We start from the raw sequence: 15,303 nt of genomic DNA on the forward strand, positions 1-15,303 counted from the left end.
GGGCAACTTGCCCATTGCCCATCTCCAAATTAGGTCCCCAAAATGAGCCGTGAAATAGCGGATGATGGAAGTTGCAGCCTTGGGTAAGAGCGCTCAGCTGGGTTTGTGAACAGCGTGGTTGAAGCTTCTGCAGAGGGGCCGTGAACTCTGGCCAGAGTCCGCGCTTTGGAAGAGCCCGCAGGGAATCTCAGGGATCTGCTACCTTACAAAGAAAACCGGCCTTATCCAGCCTCCTCTGCAGCACCCCCGGCCCCTCTCCCGCTTGGTGAGGCTGCAGGCCTGGGTGGGGTGGGGTGGCGGTGGGAGCATTGATGATGCTCTCTGTACGGGCAGGGAGAAGCCTGGCTTTGGGTTAATGCTGCAGACAGGCCTGCGTGCGGGAGCCTTTGAAGGGCTTGCCAGGTTGGAAGCGGGAGGGTGGTTTAGTTTCCGAAAGCAGACTGCTTTCATTTTCTTGGTTGCCTTCTTTATCAAGATACTTCATTCTTTGACGTTTCCTGCCCAGAACCCTTTGAAGAAAGTCTTTTTTTGCTGAGTGTGCACTGTGCTGTAGTAAGGCCCGTTGTGAGAGTCCCTTCTGTTGCCTGGCCCTGTGCTAAACGGTGAATAGGGGAGGCTGGGATGCGTCCCTGCCTGCTGTCCCCTCCCAGCGAGATCCAGAGAACCAGGGGAACCAGTGTTAGGGGCAGGACAGTGCCAGTGTCGAATGGCCTCTGAGATGGCAGCGTCCCCTCCCTGTGCCATCGCACTGTCGGAGAGAGCCTGTCCTAGTTTCAAAGAACTTGGGAAAAAATATTCTAAGCATCCTCAGAAGACAGGCGCTGTTGCCTAAGCGCCTCTGTTAGTCAGTTGCCCCTGACTTCTAGGTCTGAGCACAACCCTGAGTGTCTCAGCACTGTGGTCAACATGAAGAGGGCCTTCCAAGGGGGCCGTGTCAGTTATGTGGTATTTAGTATCTGGGTCAAGATGAAAAAAAAAAAAAACACCACCAAAAAAGTTTTTCTGTTAGAAGGTTTCTCACCAGTAATTCTCCAAGACATACTTTCTGGTGTTTAATGAAAATGTTGAACTCTTCGCTGACCATCGACATGGGGAAGAACCCCACTGAGCTCATGAAATCTCCTTGTCTGCTACTTTGGTTGGCCACGTCTGCTCTGATCTTGGACAGCACCATTTCCCTTTCTTTGTGTGTTTTCCAAATGGGAGGCGGAGGCAGGCGCAGGGCCATCTCCCCAGCCTGGTGCTTTTCCTGTGTCTTTGTGAGCGGGGAGTCATTGCGGCAATACCCCGGCTCCACTGGTCACAGCTCACGGTCTTTGAGTGTGGTGGAGGCCAGGCAAGACAGCAGGCATCCAGGCCAGGACCCAGCCTTAGGTTACACTTTGCTGGGAACGTCCAGAGGAACTTTAAGGGGTGCTGGGCTCCTGCGGGCCTTCCCTGGGGAATGGCCCTAAGAGAGCCACTAGAGCCGCTGACTTTCCTGGTCTCCATAAAGCAGGGGCCCCTCTTCCTGCTGCAGTGGCCCTGCTCACCCATGTGAGGATGCACTGTGGTGCTAGGGTGTCTCAAGACTGGGCAACAGGTGAATGGAGGAAAGAGAAGAGCGAATCTTGTGATCCACTGGGTGTGCGGTGGTGAGATGCTGCTGTCTTGGAGAGGGTTGTGGCTTTGGGCAGATTTTATAGCATTTGTGTAACAGCTGTTATGCTTCTGCAAATCCTCTCCCTTCACTTTGGAACTCTGTCATCCTTGGCCTGCCACCTGGGGCTGTCTGGCTGCACCTCCTGAATATTTGTGTTCAAAAATGTGGACTCGGGAGCTGGACTGTCTGGGCTGGAACCAGGCTTTGCCAATCGTTAGTTGTAGGACTTAAGTCTCTTTGTGCCTTGGTTTCCTCTTTTGCCAATTGGGGATAATAACAGTTTCAACTTCACAGGGTGGGTGTAAGGGTTGAATGAGTGAATGTAAGTGAAGCACTTAGGATGGGGGCTGGGAGGCACACCCATGTGGTGAGGGCCTGCGGTGGTCATTTCACTGCTGTGTTGTTTGGCTGAGCCATATATCTTAATCCAGCTGTTGGTATGTGACTTGGAATTTTCTTATTTTTTAAAAAAGAGACAGTGAGGGAGAAAACATAATTGACCTGTTTCACTGTGAGACTGACTGGACACCCTTTGCTAATGTGTGCTCTGGGGTTCCCATTTCTTAGTGGATTCACATTGGCATCACTGATTAACTTCATGGGAGCTTCCAGGTCTTTAGACAGCTTGGGATAGTGAAACTTGGGTTGTGTTTTAGAAGAAACTGGATCTGAACATCGGTATCATAAACGGTTTACCCTGGCAAGGGCTGCACTGAAGGGCAACCTATTCCTGGAGGTGTTGGTCTAGGTCTAGTCAGTACTAGCTCCAAGTTTATATAAAATGCAGCTTTAGGAGATTATCAATCAACATACCCCCAGCTCTTCGAACATAAAACAATGGAAAGTATGGCGGTTGTATCAGTTTCCATGCGTATCCGAGTGTAGCATGACTCGTCAAGGGAAAATCTCTGGAATACCCAAATGAAGCCAAGGGCTGGGCCGAGGCGTGCTGTGTGCTTCTGATGAGTGAGTGCCGGGCAGCGGGTCAGGCTGGGATGTCTCCAGCAGGAAGCGCGTATGCGGCCCGCCAGGCTGCACCTGTTCTCACTTGGAATGCCCTTGCATTCTCAGGTGCAAGTCCTGAAGATGTTTTCTGAAATTCTTTCTCCTCCATGAATCCCTTTATGGCAATAATTCTGGACTGAGAGCTCTGGGGGGGTGGGCTTGGGAACCTGTGAGTCACCGGAGCATGTGCCGATTCAGTGTGGCCACAGGGAAGGGCGATGGGTGATGGAGACCCCTGGTCTGCACAGCATGTATCATGGGCTGCAGCTCACAGCAACTGCCACATTCATATCTTGGGGAGACAAAGTGGTCTGAGTTGTTTTTCTAGAAACGGGAACGGGCCTGAGTCATTTATGCCCTTGCCAAATCGCTTTCGTTAGCAATTGTTCACATTTTCCAGATAATCTTATAAATATAGGCTTCTCTCAAACACATCTTTCCCCACATGGCCTGTTTTGTGACCAAAATTATGACCCAGTGTCTCTTCATTAATACCATGCCAGCTGGTAAGCCCAGAAGGACGCCAGATTGAAATTTCACAATTCTTTTAAAGGATGTGAGCAGTGACAGAGGAGAAAGATCTCAACAATGGCTGCTATTTATCCTGCAACAATCACACTCATGCACCTTGCTCAGGACATTCCTCCCCTAAATGTAATCTTTATGAGAATACTGCGAAGTAGATTTTGCTCTCTGCCTTGTACAGATAAGGACGACATGGCTGAGAGAGAAGTCAGCATGTGGTGGACCTCAGGGTGAAACGCTGCTGCCGTACCATTAGCTGGCTGCATTCTGTCCCTGCTAGGGCAGTGGCCAGTCCTAATTCTCTAGTGTCTCTTGCTTGTGGCAATCTCCGCTGTGGGACTGACATTTGGAACCTGACTGGGTGTGGTGTTGAAGGTGCAGCCAAGGAGAAAGCAACGCCATCCACCCACCAAGGTGCTGCCACTTTGATCTTGGTGAGGTGGAGTCTATTTCAATCATTCCTCATAATCTCTTTCTCCTGGTTTCCCTGCTGTTCCATAGCCTTCTCCCCACTTTGGAGAGCGAAGCATTCACTGCCACAGGGAAGATGTAAGGAAACAGCACAGGGAACTCCAACCTGGCTTTTGCATTTCAGAAGAACTCAGGGTATGAGAAATACATTTGGAAGAATTCTAGCACAGAGCCAGTTTTTGTTCCTTGTTGCTCTGAGATCAAATAAAGATTCTAGAGATGGGAGAAGGGGAGAAAAGTTTTGAGAAGGTGTCTAAGGCTCTGTCTTCAGGCACAGACCCTGGCCAGTGCCGAACCCTCTGTTGGAGGGGGTGACGGAGGGTTCCCACTGAAACCCTAGACATGCTTGAGGATTCCTGGGGGACAGAAACGCCGTGTCACTGCTGAAGTTCCCTGGGTAGGATTTAGGAAAGGAGCCTTAATTCAGTCTCCCAGGTGGCAGCAGGTGGAATTGTTTCACTGGCAGTTCAGGTGGACAGGCTTGGAGCAGTCCCTCATATCACAGGTTCTTCCTTGTGCCTTCTCTCACCCACCTGCAGACAAGCCACAGGGCAGAGTAGTGACTTGTCCCCAGGGAGGCCTGGGGGCTGCGACACGTGAAGGGGGCCATAACTGGGGCAGGAGCACGTAGCAGTTAATGGCATGAGCTGGACCCCTGAGACCTGATGGAAGGAGAACATTTTTGTGGATAACAAAAATATATCCACTGATAGATGATAGTGACCAAGGGCCAGGACCACAGATGCTCCCTCCATGCCTTCCCACTGCGGCACCCCCTTGTCTTGGCACCAGGTGCTCTGGGAGCTTAACAAGACTGAGATGAAATTTGTCATCGTGAAAATAGAGAAACCATGTTTCTTCTACAAATCTGGAGGCCAAGATTTGCAGCTGATGTCTGAGTTAACCACCAATGGGTTTGCTGTCATTGTGGCGCTGGGAATAAGAGGTCTTGCTCACAGGAGGGGTTTTAGGTCGACCTTTTGTGATGATGGTGCCAGGTCTGGGCTGGCAATGAAGCATCTGAGTGTTTCAGTTCCTGTCTCTGACCTTTGCTCCAAGCACAGCCTCAGCCATGGATCTGCCTCTCCGGGCCTCAGTTTCCCCATTTATAAGTTAATATTGGGTCAATTATCTCTAATATCCCTTACAGTTCCGATTTTGTGAGATCATAACATTAAAATCAGACCCCAAATTCCTTTGAAATAGAGAAAGGCAAACATGCCGTGAGCCCCGGGCCCCTTGTTGATGTGACTGACCCTCCCACGGTCCTTTCATTTAATTTATATCCCATTTTGTGTTGACTTTTTATTCAGCTCCTTCAAGTATGTGGACATGGTGACTTTGTCCCTTGCTGTCCCGAGTCTCCATGGTGGCATTTCTCCTAGGTGACTGTCTAGGAGCTCTTGACATTCGTGTTTATCTTCTGTTCTCCAGTGTCCTACATTTGGTCTCAAAATAGGCACATGCTTTATCATGTGCTGACCTTCTGATGTGAAGAAATCCCCAGTGTCAATGATGTTTATAAAGGAAGCCCCAGGAAGATCACAGCATTCTTGACCCTGATGACAGCCAGTAAGCACGCGGCCTTCCTGGTGTGGCCATGTGTGCCTGGGTATAAGCTTTGTACTTTTAAAAGAACCGTGAAACCAGCCAGACCAAAACGAAGAGTCTTTGGTACGTACGTCACCCCCAAACAAAGAAACATGTTTAAATCAGAAGGTGCACAAATCCTGATATTCCCTATTTTCACTAATGTCCTAATTTAGAGGTCCCCAACCTCGGGCCAGTGACTGGTATGAGTCTGTGGGCTGTTAGGAACTGGGCCATACAGCAGAAGTGAGTGGTGGATGAGTGAGCATTCCCTGAGCTCCACTTCCTGTCACATCAGCATGGCATTAGATTCTCATAGGCGCACGGACCCTATTGTGAACTGCACCTGTGAGGGACCTAGGTTGCACACTCCTTATGAGAATCTAATGCCTGATGATCTGTCACTGCCTCCCGTCACCCCCATATGGGACTGTCTAGTTGCAGGAAAACAAGCTCAGGGCTCCCACTGATTCTACATTATAGTAAGTATGTAATAATAGTAGAAATAAAGTGTACAATAAATGTAATGTGCTTGAATCATGCCAAAACCATCCCCCTCACCTTGGTCTGTGAAATATTGTCTTCCACAAAACTGGTCTCTAGTGCCAAAGAAGACGGGGACCATCAACCTAATTGTTAAATGCATATACTTATTTAGTTCCAAGGAAAGACTGAATAAAGATGCAAAGAGAATCAGGTAATACCTACCTATTGTGGGCATCTCTCTATCCCTGTGTTATACACTGACAATCAATAAATAATTTAAGAGTTCAGTGACACAAAAAGTGACACTGTGCAAATGGCAGTACTTCTTGTGATGGGGACGGCCGTCTTCCCTGCCCCCTGCAGCATGAGAGGCCCCTCTTGGTGCTCCCTGCGACCCTCAGCTCACTTCTTGCACGGCATAGGCGTGCTTTCCTATGGTTTCTGTTGACTTGTCTGCTTTCCACACCAGATTGTGAGCTCCTTTGAGGCAGGGACTGTCTCATTCGTCATTGTAATACCAGTGCCAAACAAAGGGCGGAGTGGAGGAAGGTTAGATGGATGGGTGGGTGGGCGATGAGTGAGGAGCAGAGAATATGGATAGAGGTGCGGGCACAAAAGAGTGACCATTATTGGGCACAATGAATTAATATCCAATAGTAATGCATGAGATTGAAGTAATGCAAGGAAGTTGTTTGATGGGTTGGAAATAATCCATAGAGCAAAAGTACCGCTGTTAGCAAGAATTGTTGACTTGCACACAAGCTCAAGGACAGTAAAGACAATTCATTATGGAAACCGTACATTTGTCCATGATGATGTAAGACATATTTCTCCAGTTACCAACTAGATCAATGAAATAGTGTAGGAAGTCATGCTTGGTTCATTTAAAATAGATGACCATTTGCAGGAAGGATGTCTAATTTGAAACTGCTATGCTCGTTTCAAAAATACCAAACTTATTATCTTAGAGCAGTGGTTCTCAAACTCGATAATACATTAGAATCACCTGGGAAGCTTAAACAAAATTCCTGATGCTGAGACCGTACCTAGACATGGTCTTAAACCCTTTTGGAGTTGGACCCAGGCATCAATAGCTTGTCAAGCTCCCCAGGTGATTCCATTGTGCTCCCTGTGGCGTCTTACCTGGGCTATAACACATGGAAGGAAACTGGACACTATAAATTGCAAGAAGGAATTGGCCCCAACAGATCAATAATTTGGCTTGGTGCTTTAAAATTTTTAAAAATGGATATTTTGAAAAAGTATCTTCAATAAATAATAGTTTAAAAACTCATACACTCTAAAAATAGAGTAAAAATGCTGTGCAAGTGAATTCTATTGCTTTGAATTCATTATTAAGTACAAGCATTGTTTCACACCCAACTGAATTGAATTTCATGCCCTCATCAAGCTTCCTCCATTAGGAAGGTGAAGGCTTTCATAGCACAGGACAGGGGTGAACGTGCCACTCATATTGGAAGCCACCTTCTCAGATGCCACAGGTGCAGCAGGCTGAATCTTTTAATACCACGTCCACCCCTGGGAATTAAATTCATTCTCAGGGAAAAAGGATTCATAAATCCTGGACCTGCCTTCCAAACAGTAGCATGATTTCGCCAGGGTGATAAATTGCTCCTATCAAAGCAGACATCGAGTCTCCCAGGGAAATAATGGGTTCCAGCAGAACAAAGTGTAATGTCTTAAGCGCTTACGAACGGGGACTAGAGGTGAAAGATCAAGTCTTGGGAAATCAGTGGCTGTATTTTTTTTTTTTAATCTCTTTCAACCTCTCTTTAATTGTAAGAGGTACAGAAGAGCAGATGAAATGGATAATGTGATTAGCTTTAAATGAAAAAAATCCATCATAAAATTGTCCCCCGGAGCATGTTTCTTGGAGAGGGTGGGACTGGGCTGGGTTGGGTGCTTGCTGGCAGGGCATGTGGGGTTATCTTTTATGGTCTCCCTGGTGGGCTGTTGGCAGGTGGGGAAGTCAGCTGTCAGGGGAGGTGATTTGATCCCACCCTGAGATCCCTCCCGCTGACAGCCCTAATTACCTGCAATTCTCTCCTGAGGAGGGGTGAAGTCAGAGAGGCCCTGGGGGTGAAAATGAAAATGTTACCTGCACAGAAAAAAAACAAAAACATTAAACCATTTTCAGCTATTAGCAATGTATTTTATGTCATTCTCACAAATAACCAGCTGGCCTGGAAGGTGGCCTAGAAATAAATGAAAGAATGGAAGTCCATTCTGGCCACTTCTCCTTTCCTGCTTCTTTGCATGCACCTTTTCTTGCACAGACCTTAGGTTTTGCCAGATGAGGATGGTAGCCTCTTCCCCAACTCAAACTGTGTTTTCATTCCATGGCTGTTTGCTTGGTCTGGAACTGTTACCAGAAAGGGGTCCTGATCTAGACCCCAAGAGAGGGTTCTTGGATCCTATGCAAGAAATAATTTGGGGCATAAATTGTGGGCAAGTCCACAGAGTAAAGTGAAAGCAGTTTATCAGAGAAGCAAAGAAATAAAAGAATGGAGTACCCTAGACAGAGTAGCCCTGAGGGCTGCTGGTTGGCGATTTTAATGGTTATTTCTTGATCATATGGGAAACAGTGGATTGTTGGTGAGTTTTCCTGGAAAGTGGTGGGGATTTCCTGAAACTGAGGGTTCCTCTTCCCTTTGGACCATGTAAGGTAACTTCCAGACATTGCCATGGCATTTGTAAATGGTCATGGCACTGGTGGGAGTGTCTTTTAGCACGTGATGCTTTATAATGGCATATAATGAGCATTGAGGATGACTGTCTTGGTTTTGGTGGGTTTCGGCCAGCTTCTTTACCACATCCTGTTTTATCAGTGGGGTCTTTGTGACTTGTGTCTTGTGCCACCCTTCTGTCTCATCCTGTGACTTAGAATGCCTAACCTCCTGGTAATGCAGCCCAGCAGGTCTCAGCTTCATTTTACCCAGCCTGTATTCAAGATGGAGTCACTCTGGTTCAGACGCTTCTGACAGAACTCACTTGAACTCACCTTCTGGGACCTGATTTTGCTATTTCCTTGCTAGGAAGCTTTCTCAGATACCCCCAGGAGACTAACTGCTGCTTTCAGAGCTGTTTGCTTGTCTTCTAACGCTTATGGGAGCACAAGTGACTCACATTCATATGTGTATTCATTCAACAAATATTTACTGCCATCCTACCATGTGCCAGGCACTATGACACATATCTGGGATAAAAGGAGAGAACCAAGATCTAGTCCTTGGAGATGCCCAGATGACTGTGCCTTGAGTCTAATTCCAATTACATTGTGAGGCTGTGGGGACCCCGGGGCTCTGGGGGTCCTTCCCTGCAGGATCCAGTGGGGACAGCACTCCATTCTGGATGCTCTGGTTCTTCATCAGTAGAGTGATGAGGTTGGAGTAGATGGTACTTAAAGTGTCTTCTGGTTCTGAAATTCTGTGAACTGCAGTCATCTAAGGGAGGAATTAAAAAAAAATTATCTCTTAATTAGTAAAGTAAAATACTTTCTTTGTAGAAAGTTTTACATACAGAGAATCCAAAAGAAAATAAAATCAGCATAATTCTACCACTCAGGAATAATCCCCATTAACCTTTTACTTTGATAATTTGTCTTTTATTTTGCATGTATTACTTGAACGAGGTCAAGAACAGCTACTTTTTTGTTTCCTGACTTGAATTCCCACAGGGATATTTCTTTCCCTCAGTCCATCTTCCCCTTCAACATGATTGTTATGGTTTAATATTACTGCCAGCCTTATTATAATCACTATTATCATTAAGTGGCATTTATCAAATATTGACAACAGACCAGGCACTATGCGGAGTGTTTTGTGTTCCTGAGACCTTTTAATCCCCCGGTGATCAGGTGAGCTAAGTGCTGTTGTTCCCATTTGACAGAGGAGGAATTTGAGCCTGACAGTGCTTAAGCAATTGGCTAAAGGTCATACCTTTGTAAGTGGCAGAGGTGTTTGAACCAGAGCAACTCCATCTTGAATAGGAGCTGGGTAAAATGTGGCTGAGACATACTGGGCTGCATTCCCAGAAGGTTAAGGCATTCAAAGTCACAGGATGAGATAGGAAGTTGGCACAAGATACAGGTCACAAAGACCTTACTGATAAAACAAGTTGCAGTAAAGAAGCTGGCCAAAACGCACCAAAACCAAGATGGTGATGAGAGTGATCTCTGGTCATCCTCACTTCTACACTCCCACCAGTGCCATGACAATTTACAAATGCCGTGGCAATGTCAGGAAGTTACCCTATCTGGTCCAAAAAGGGGAGGCATGAATAATCCACCCCTTGTTTAGCATATCATCAAGAAATAACCATAAAAATGGGCAGGGCTGCTCTGCCTATGGAGTTCCCTTACATATCCCACCCTTCTTTTATTGCTTTACTTTTTAAATAAACTTGCGTTTGCTTTACTTTATGGACTCGCCTCAAATTTTTTCTTACATGAGATCCCCCTCTCTTGGGGTCTGGATTGGGACCCCTTTCTGGTAACAGTTTTCCAGGCCATGGAGCCCAGATGTCCTGAGTGGATGCACATCCTTCCCGTGTGTGAGCTCTCAGGCATCAGACCAGCCCCCTATGGCTGACCCTTTAGATTGTTCCCAGTGTCCCAGCATTATAAAAAATACTCTAATTGAAATCATTACAGCTAGACATTTGCACATGATCCATTCTTATTTTCTTTTTCTTTTTTTTTTGAGACAGAGTTTTGCTCTTGTTGTCCAGGCTGGAGTGCAATGGCATGATCTCAGCTCACTGCAACTTCTGCCTCCCGGGTTCAAGCAATTCTCCTGCCTCAGCCTCCTGAGTAGCTGGGATTACAGGCATGTGCCACCATGCCTGGCTAATTTTGTATTTTTAGTAGAGACAGGGTTTCTCCTTGTTGGTCAGGCTGGTCTCGAACTCCCGACCTCAGGTGATCAGCCCGCCTCGGCCTCCCAAAGTGCTGGGATTACAGTAGTGAGCCACCGAGCCAGGCCGATCCATTATTTTCTTTAGATAAATCCTTAGTGGTAGAATTGCAAAGAGAAAGGTTGTGTTAACTTTTGAATATATGCTGCCAAACTCCTCCTTACCCAACAAGCAGAGGTTGTAACAATTTAGTGCCTCCAAAACCAGCAATGAGCAGCCAAGGGGAACTGATACAATGCTGAGGAAGAGAAGAAAAGATCAGATGCAGTGAAAGGAGACAGGGAGGCGGGGCGAGGAGGAGCCATCCCCAGTAGCAGCCCCCTGGCTGTTGCTCAGCACCAGGGATCCTTGATTTGCAGCAGGCTAAAGGGACATTACAGGTCATGGCTATTACCCAGCTCTGTCATCTAAAGTTACTGACATTAAATAAATGCTCACTTTTCATTCGCTTCAAATTAAAAAAAATACATGCCTTTATTGTCTTTCTCTGCTAAGCCAAGCCTGAGGCTTGTGCCAGCTCTTTCCATGTAGAAATGTTAGATGAAATTCCAGTGCCATCAAATGAGACCTTTATTCCTCCACCTGCACATTAGGACTCGAATAAACACGTTATCAGCTCGTGAAAATGATGGCAAACAGGTGACTGAAGGATTTGATAAGTCAGCAGCAAAGATTAACAGTTCTTTTCAGAGAGAGCTGTGAGAGGTTCCCCTATTTAAAACAATTGTGGCATGTGAATTTGCAGCACTTAAATCATTATCGGCGATTAGTCCTTGTCAAAAAGGTTGCAGCTGGCTTCAATTACAGGTAAGAATTTTATAATTTAAACTTAGTAGTACGTCTGATAAGTAGGACTTGGAGGAACACCCTCAGGGAGATTTGCAATTTGAGAAAAACTTAAAGACATTTCATAATTCAAAAATTCATTATTTTCAGCAATGCTTTGTTATTGACATCTATTATTAAGCTTCTAGAAAAAATTTCCATAAACTTCATGCTTCAGCTGTTTTCTTCCCTAACAGAAAAATTACTGATGATTAAAAATTGCTTTTTAAATTATGAAAACACTACATGCACACTATTAAAAAAAATCCAAGCAGCACAGAAGGATACAAAATAAGTCTCTTTCTAGACATCTCCCCATTCTTGGACACCCATGCCCCAAAGATAAGTACTTTTGCTTTCAATTGTTTTAGACATTATCATCATAACTTCATCTCAAATTATTTTTACCTTATTCTTGATCAATCAACTTTGGAAAGTGTATATTAACTCCTCACTAGGAAAGATACAGAGTGTAGGGCCCTTCCGTACTCTACCATCTCTCTTTCATATGTTGATTCTTGCTGATTATATTTATTGTGAAATCTATCTGTAAACTTTAAGTAATGTGCTTCTCTATTTCTTGACCCTTCAGCTTTAGATCTGCACCATTCTAATAGTGGGCATTATTGTTATTACCTATTACGACGGGCATCTCATTGTTTTAATTTGGAATTCCCTAGTGAAGCGTGATGTTATATGCTTACTTACCAGCTGTATATCTTCTTTGGTGAAGTGTCCACATCTTTTTTCTGTTTTTCAACTGGGCTGCTTGCTTTCTTGTTGTTGAGTTTTAAGAGTTCTTTGTATATTTTGGATAACAGTCCTTTATCAGACATGTCTTTTGCAGATGCGTTTTTTCCCAAGACTGTGACTTGTCTTCTCATTGTCTTGACAGTATCTTTTGCAGAACAAGAGTTTTTAAAATTTTAATGAAGTCTACCTTATTAATTATTTCTTTAATGGATTGTACCTTTGGTGTTGTAGTTCCATCAACTGTAGATGTTATCTGTTGGTGAGAAAATTAGCATCCCTGTACATCCTACCTCTCTTTCCTTTTTGGCTGGCTATGCCATTATTTTTACATCATTAAGATTTAAAATATGTGTATGTTTTACAGTAACTATAATTAAACTTTCTATGCTTCTAAAATCTATGATAAAAATAAAAAGTTAAAATATAGCATTTCTTTTATTATGATTATTTAAAAATTTTCACTGCAAAACAAAAGTACTTTTATGTCACTGAACAGTGCCATTTGAAGGATAATCTTCCAAGGGTCAAGATTAAATGTATTTTTACTTTACTTTTTTTTGTTTTTGAGATGGAGTCTCACTCTGTCACCCAGGCTGGAGTGCAGTGGTGCGATCTCAGCTCACTGCAACCTCCGCCTCCCAGGTTCACGCCATTCTCCTGCCTCAGCCTCCCGAGTAACTGGGACTACAGACGCCCACCACCACACCTGGATAATTTGTTTTTTATTTTTAGTAGAGAATGGATTTCACCGTGTTAGCCAGGATGGTCTCAATCTCCTGACCTCATGATCCGCCCGCCTCGGCCTCCCAAAGTGCTGGAATTACAGGCGTGAACCACTGCGCCCGGCCGTATTTTTACTTTTCTTAAAACTACAACCATTCCTCAAAACTAGGCCACCTTTAAATCTGCTTCATATTTGGTCCATGCATGTTTTATGGAGCTATCTCCTCTACCCCCCACCTTGGTATTTCTTGCTTCCTGTTTGTTTGTTTGTTTTTTCTAACCACTGAGAGAAGAGACATATGCATCTTTTAGGCTTTCCAGGTTCTTAATCAAATAATATATGTAATTGGATTCACTTCTGTCTTGAAGGCCTTTTTCTCCAATCCCTCCTACTTTCTCTTCTAGTTGGTCACTTGCTTTCTAGGCACAGGGTATAGCTGTCAATCTCAGATTTCTTATCATTGATCTCCTCCGTGGTTCACCATGAGTTAAATTGCATAGCATTGTTTTCCTTGAGTTTCTTCTTCATTTTGACAGAGTGTAACCCTCTCTGTGCCACCTTTTCTCATCTGTAAAATTAGGATATTAATAATGCCATAGTGTTGATGTGAAGATTCAAGGAGTTTTAATACATGAAACGTGCTAAGAAAAGTACCTGGTGAGTATTTACTGCTCTGTGATTTTTTTTTTTTCCAGAAAGGGAAGTAAAACTTTCTGAGTCTTACAACTCTTAAAATATCTTTATTTTCCACTGCCCCACTTGATTGATAGTTTGGAATGTAATTTTAGTTTCAAAATAATTTTCCCTTATAATTTTTGAATGCTTTATTCCTTTGTCTTCTAATGTTACATTCTACTGATAAATCTGAGGCCGAGTTACTTCTTATTCTTTATAGGTTTCTTTTTTCCTTCTAGAAGTATTTGCAGTTGTTATTTTAGCCTTGGGGTTCTGAAATATTAACAGGACATATGTAGGTCTTTTTTAAATGCCCTGTAACTCATCCTTCCTGGCACTTTGTTATCTGCTTCTGGAGATAGATTAGGTGATATTGAACCTTCTGGGTTTAGCTTCTCTACATTTTCATTTTCCTTTCATATTTTCCTTCTCTCTGTCTTTTGCAGCTTGTGCTATTGGTCTTTAGTAACTTGGTCTTTAGCTGTGTTCAAATTTTAATTAACCTGTATACTGAATGTTTAATATTCACAAATAGATTCTAAATTGCCAAGGTACTTTCTTGTTCTCTGCTTCCTCCTTTCCTCAAGCAGTGAGTTCTTTGGGGATGGCTGTAACAGCATAGCCAGTCTCTCTGACCATGCCAGTTTCATCTTTTTAAAGTTATTTTCTGTCCAATAATTATTCCTCTTTTCACCAGGGTCAGTTGTCCTGTTTCTTTATCTAGACTTCTAACAATTTATTTACTTATTTTCTTCAAATACCTGATGGTTTTGGGTTGAATCTATGAATGAAGAACTATGTTGGTGAGCAAAGGGAGTTGTGTGGGTCTATAAAGCAGAACTGTCTCCCGCTGGCTGGAGGGCTGCCTGCAGGCTCCATGCACGTGGGCAGTTCTTGGGGACAGATGTGCTTCCCCAAAGGTGCTAGAGCAGAGAGCAGGCAGGTGTGGGACCCCCCACAATTGCCACCTTTCCCAAATTATCCCAATTCCTCAGAGTGTAAAAACATATCAACTAAAATAAGGGTAATTTCTTTAGTTGTCTTGTAATGAAAATGCAGGTATTAACTGAATTTTATCCTCTTTTATCATTGAGGGGAGAAGGCAGCAAAGCACAATACGAAGAGATGAATGATAATCAAGGAATGAGTGAATTTGTCCAGTCGCGTAAACATTGACAGAGACAAAGCAGCATCACACTTCTTCATTCACTATTGCAAGTCCTGTGGGTCGTTAACTTTTTCGTTGTTATTGATGTTGATGGTGTGATAGGCTGGGCCATTCCCACAACAGCATTGTTTGTTTCGGACTCTATTAGCCTGATCAATGCGATCGCCTCTTCCTACTGATCCTCCGTGCCAGCGTCTCCTCACTGTGTTCTGAGGCTCCTATAATCTCTCCCCATGTCAACCACTGCCTCTGTGCTGACAGTTCTCCATCTCTAACCTCGATTTCTAGGTGGCCTACCTGGTTGGGTGGTCCAGACCTCTACGCCTGAGAGCCCGAGCCCTTGGTCGTCACGTCCTCCTTTGGCTTTGGCTGCTGCTCTTGTCCATTCACCATCAAATATGGATGAAAGGGTCCAAGGCGACACCTTGATGGATCTCCTGGGTGCCGAATGGAGTCAGTAGCTTCATTGCGCAGTAGATTCATCCTCCTGAGAATCCCCCTGTG

This window comes from Gorilla gorilla, chromosome 12 (assembly GCF_029281585.2).
Source record: "Gorilla gorilla gorilla isolate KB3781 chromosome 12, NHGRI_mGorGor1-v2.1_pri, whole genome shotgun sequence".
Taxonomy (NCBI): domain Eukaryota; kingdom Metazoa; phylum Chordata; class Mammalia; order Primates; family Hominidae; genus Gorilla; species Gorilla gorilla.